The sequence below is a fragment of the Neopelma chrysocephalum genome, unplaced genomic scaffold (genome assembly GCF_003984885.1).
Source record: "Neopelma chrysocephalum unplaced genomic scaffold, ASM398488v2 Primary Assembly neopelma1_124, whole genome shotgun sequence".
NCBI lineage: Eukaryota > Metazoa > Chordata > Aves > Passeriformes > Pipridae > Neopelma > Neopelma chrysocephalum.
This window is the reverse complement of record NW_020897786.1, coordinates 2,512,179-2,517,274: the sequence shown is the minus strand read 5'-3', so window position 1 is coordinate 2,517,274 and position 5,096 is coordinate 2,512,179. Positions and strand designations below refer to the sequence as shown.

General features: G+C 46.8%; 1 long non-coding RNA gene across 2 annotated transcripts; it reads right to left on the bottom strand.

Moving 5' to 3' along the window:
• Positions 1 to 3,255: 3,255 nt before the first annotated feature.
• On the bottom strand, positions 3,256 to 4,936 carry LOC113974704. 2 transcript variants are annotated; one of them, XR_003536624.1, is made up of 3 exons: positions 3,886 to 4,925; positions 3,507 to 3,619; positions 3,256 to 3,397 (listed from the first exon to the last, which is right to left on the bottom strand). It is a non-coding gene; the product is annotated as an uncharacterized LOC113974704 (long non-coding RNA). The 2 variants fall into 2 exon arrangements; XR_003536623.1 differs by having other exon boundaries at positions 3,256 to 3,619; positions 3,886 to 4,936.
• Between the last annotated feature and the right edge of the window lie 160 nt (positions 4,937 to 5,096).

The following is a 5,096-nucleotide window of genomic DNA, read 5'->3' as shown; positions in this document are numbered from 1 at the left end:
TTGGGTATTTGTGTATTTGTGTAGCGTGTTCCTCATTTCCAAAGCGTGCATTTTGGGCTCCTTATTACGTGCAATGGGATTTTGTTCTTCTGATATATATTTGTGCAGGTGAGCATATGGTTAAGGATTTGCCTGTGTGCATTTTAGCACAGCATTAGGGTATGGATAAGTCTTTTGGGAATAGTGTGTTTGTTTATGATGGTGTGCTTTCACCAGTGTACATTCTGTACACATGCAGTGCCTATGTGTGTGTCATTTCATTTGATTGTTCTGTTTTCCTGTTTTCTGGGCTGAACAATTATGGGTGTTTTGTTGAGTGCATCAGATATATTATTTCCTTTCACGGCAATTGTACATTTGCTAATGTCAAATTTATTCTACATGGATATACAGGTGCAATTCTTCATTCAGTAGACCTAAATTTTGTTACATGGAATGAATGGATGTTTTGTTTGCGTGCTCAGTGTATGTGTGCTCCCTTGGTACACATGCTCCTGTTGTCTATAGAAAAAGGTGCTTTGCACTGAAAATAATCTGTGCCTGCCTTATGTGCTGTAAATGTGTGTTTGTGAACATGGGGCTTACAGCGTGTGTGCAGGGTGTGTAGTAAAAGTGTGGCTCATGTCTAAAAATCCATGTGCTTAGTTTTATATTTGTGCCATGTAAGCACATATTTCCCTGCATTTGCTGGCAGAGTTACATGAGTGTTGAGTCTTCATACTGTTAAAATAACAGAGGAATTGTCCACATATTTTCTGATTTTTTTAAAATGTCCTCCTGCTTCCATGGTTTAAATTTCTAAGTGACTGTCCAAGTGATGTATGTCAAAACATCAGGAAGGATATTTAAGCAGTAATGTCAATGGAATGAAACAAAGTCATGAGTTAATGCTTTTCTGATGCTATATAAAAGGGAAAATGGTGAAGAAGAGCTACAAGTAAAATACAAAATGAAAAAGATCAACCAGAGTTAAGTCAGGAGGTTTGTTCTTAAACTGGAAACATCTACAGCAAAAGAACTCCCATGACTGTATTTCTATTTTATGCCATCCTATGATCACACCATCCTGTCCCAGATCTCCCACCCTCTAGGGTCAGTCCCCAGGAAGCAGGAAGGATGATGGAGCCCTCCTAACCTTGTTACTTCCTCTTGGCTGTCCTATCAGGTGCTTTGAAAGTGAGTCAAGGCATTCATTATCCCACCATTTCTTTTCATGACATTTGAAAAGACCTGACGCGGTCGGAATGATTGAAGCGCCTGCTGCTTTTCTCTCTAATTATCCAGTTTCCTTGTTGGGACTGAAATTATTGGCCTGCAAGAGGGCAATAATTGTCCCTATTGCCACGTAAGAGCTACACAAACACGAGCCTGCTTGGCTGCCACTGCCACTGGTTCACGTATCCAGACATAAAAATGACTTTCCTTGGCTGCTGGGCTGTGCCATGGAATACATGACCATGGAGTGCTGGAGCTCCAGGCACAGTGGTGACGTGCTGGTAGGTGGTTACAAGGGACTTATCTCCTTTCTTTCCTGCATGTTGTGTTTTCATGGTAACAGTAGTACACTGAAACAAGGGACTGTGGTCCCTGAACTGTAATTAGTCCTCCAACAGCCTTTGCTATGGATTGCCCAACTGGAGGCCTTGCCTGTAGCCTGTGGTAGGAATAGGAAGACAAACAGAGGGGACAATGAAGAATGGGTTGAAGGCAGAGGAAGAGGGTGATGGTTGAGGAAAAGTTTCAGTTACAGAGTGCCTTCTGAGGCATTTGCTTTTCAGGACATATTCAAGTAGTGTGTGCAGACATTGCCAAGCTAGATCTGGAGCTATGAGGAAACACAAAAACTGGGAACAGTTGAAATTTTCTCAGCAAAAGGCAGGAGCAGTGTGAGACACCAGGGGAGTTAACAGGGATTCCTGTAGGTATTTGTTGACCAACTGCTGAATCCTGAAGAGTCAACAAATAACTAGTCTTGGTGCTCAAGGGCTGCTGCTCTGCAGTCTGTTGAATTCTGTCTTCACCTGGGCTGTAAATTCTCCTCCAGAGTGGATGCTGGAGTGTTAGTGGATGTGCAAGGTGAGAGAAGGGTGTAAGAATGGGGAAATTAGGTTGAAGGATCAATGAGGTAAATGATCCTTCAGCCGATGCTCAGAGAGCTATTTGTAATAAGGAAGGAGGTAAAAAGATCCCCGAGGTGTGTGGGCAAACCCTGTCTCAGCCCATGGGGCTTTCATGGAGCTCAGCTCTCACTCCAGCTGCCTGGCCCTTGCTTCCCCCTTCTCTTGGCAACACATGCTGCCTCTCCCCTGCCCCCTCTCCCTCCAGTTCCTTGTGACAGGCTTACAAATCCTGGGACCCCTGATGCTGGAATGGCATTTTGGCCTAGCTGGAGTTGTTTATAAGCACAGAGCTTTGATGCTGTCTCCAAAGCCTCTGGAGAGCTGAGAAAGGGCTATTTTTCACGTGATCCTTTTGGAGAATGCTATGGGAAAAGGTCAAGGGACAGAGTGGGAATGAGTAGGTCACATACTCATTGGTTTAGGGCACCACGACAACATTGGTTCTTTAAGATCTCAGAGCCTGCTTTGTAAAAATAAGCACCTCTCAGTGAGCTGCCTGGGAAAGAACAGGGGCACGCCTCCTGCCAGCGGATGTTCACCGCGTTCCTTCTCTTGCCTTGGCAATCGCTGTGTCTCGGCGTCCCTGTGAGCCAGGCAGATCCCACAAACGGTGTGCAGCATTCTAAAAAGCCTCTTTGCCTGCTGCTTTGACCTTTGTAATACAAGGAGACGTTTTTGTAAGAGCAGGGGCCTTCTGCACCTGACACAGATGGGGTCTGGGAGCAGTGCTGCAGGATTCCTTAGTCCCTCCCTACGTCAACACCCTGGGTCTGTGGGCAAAAAGAGCTCAATCCTGAACAGCTGTTTGCCCTTTGGTTTTGCATGTTATCTTTCTCATTTAAATTGGGGTGGGGGGAAGCAGTCTAACAAGTCCTTCCTCCTTTCTTCCTCCCGGATTCACACACACTACATCGATCAGCCAGAGTGTGTGGGGGGAGCGCGCTGTGGAGGAACAGGAAGCAGAGGGGTGAGGTGGCAAGTCATTTACATTGGAAATATAAGCTGAATGTGCATTTCCCTACTGCTGCTATCAATCACTTAGATTTCCTGTATGCTATGGAATAGAGGAATGGAGTTTGCTTGCTTCCCACTTCCCCCGGGAATGGAAACACTGATTTGTTTCACTGCCTAGAAATGCTGATCACTCAAAACATTTATTGTTTCAGAGACATGTGTGGTTCTAAAGCTGAATTTTTCAGCTTCCTCTTATCTGAAGATCTTATCTGATCTTCAGAAATGTCTTCAGATGTCCTGCAGACCTGGGGAATTACTCTGCTCTGGTAGAGATGTAAAGGTGCTGTTGCAGTAGCACAGAAAAGCCCACAGCCAGCTGAGCAGGTGCTTTACTGCAGAACCCTGGCAGATACCCTCTGGTCCCCATCAAACCAGATGCTTTGTTCATGGGATCTGGCACCTGATCCAGTGAGATGAGGTTTTGAGAGTCCTACGTCCTGCATGTTGTTGAAGCCCTTCAGTGACTTTTTTATGAGGTAACAAATCTGTTGAGAGAAAATTGCAGTGGGAATTACATGGAACAGACAGATCAGTATGTTTTCACTGTTCAGCTCTGTTGGAAGGGTTGGGGACAGTAGTAGAAACAGAACATGGAACTGAGAAAAGAATAGAAAAAGAAGAAAAACAGAAGGAAAGAGTAGGACAAACTGGAAAAGGAATGAAAAGTCCATATTAAATAGCAGAAATGAAGAAAGTGTGGAAGAATTCAGGTAACTTTGCATACTGAGAAGGTACAGTAAAAATGCCCCACTGTGTATTCACTCCCCTTGTGATAATGTGAAGGTCTGGCACACTTCTGCACTTTTTAGATGGTATCTGGTCCCTGATTAAGAAACATCTTCCTCTCATTTAATAACCTCACATGAGCCACATTCTCGTCCTGCAGAGGAAGTGCTGACCTAGTTCCTACATGGGGGCAGTTGGGCTGTGGACAGTTTGGGACTCATGGATAACCAAAGGGGTGGGGCACCAAAACTCTCGTGTGACTCCAGCAGCCCTTGTTGGGCTATGACAGGGTTGGTTATGACAGGGTGTCTTGAGAGCTTCTTTGATGGCTGGAACTGGAATGTGGTTGGTATTCAGTTCAGTTGCTGTAATAAAGAGGCTGGTGAGGCACCATGTCCTTGAAGCATGGCTGTGGCCAGGAAACCTCTCCTGGCTGTGGGGGACTGGTGCCCTGTTCCCTGGGGATGTGAGCTCAGCAGCCTTTATGAGCTCAGCCACTGTGGGTTGGGATAGTAACTCAGAGGGGGCCTGTCGGAAAACCCAGGGGCTGGAAGGAAATGCTGCTGATGACTCAATAGGCAAGGCTCTTCCCTCTGTTGATGTTGGAGCTGAGCCACACAGACACGTCCCTCCATAATTACCTACCAGTTACTTATAGTCCATGTTTTGTAACCACTGGCATTCTCGTTTGTTGTCCTTGCACCTGGAGTCGTGAGGCTCCAATCCAGACCGTGAAATCTGGTGCCTCACTGGTGCTTGCAGCCTCCAAGAAGCAACGATGTGTTTGCCTCTAGCACGAGGCATGTTTGGCCCCTGTGTGCACGTCTCAGGCTGGTACAGATGTTGTGACCGTGCAGCCAGGTTGTGGATTCATTGCCGTGGCTCTGTCTGTTCTGCCTGCCCGGGAATGGTTGCGTGTGGGATTACATGCACGTAAAACCACAGAGAGATGTGTCATCAACCACTCGGTTTCAGCCTGGTGAGGAGCTGTGAGGTGTTAGTGGCCTGGTGCTCGGGGACCTCTGGGATGGTTAGGTGTCCTGGGGCGGGGCAGGGATGGATTGGGATGACAAAACATCGGGACAGGGAGAAGATTCCCCGCGGTGGGATTGAGCGAGGGAGACCCCTCGCGGTCACCCGGGGAAGCGGCGGCTCAGCCCCGCGCACAGGGATCTGTTTTCTTTTCCAGTCGTTCCTTTCAGACATGAAGTCATGTAATGACTTCAGCTCTAGACA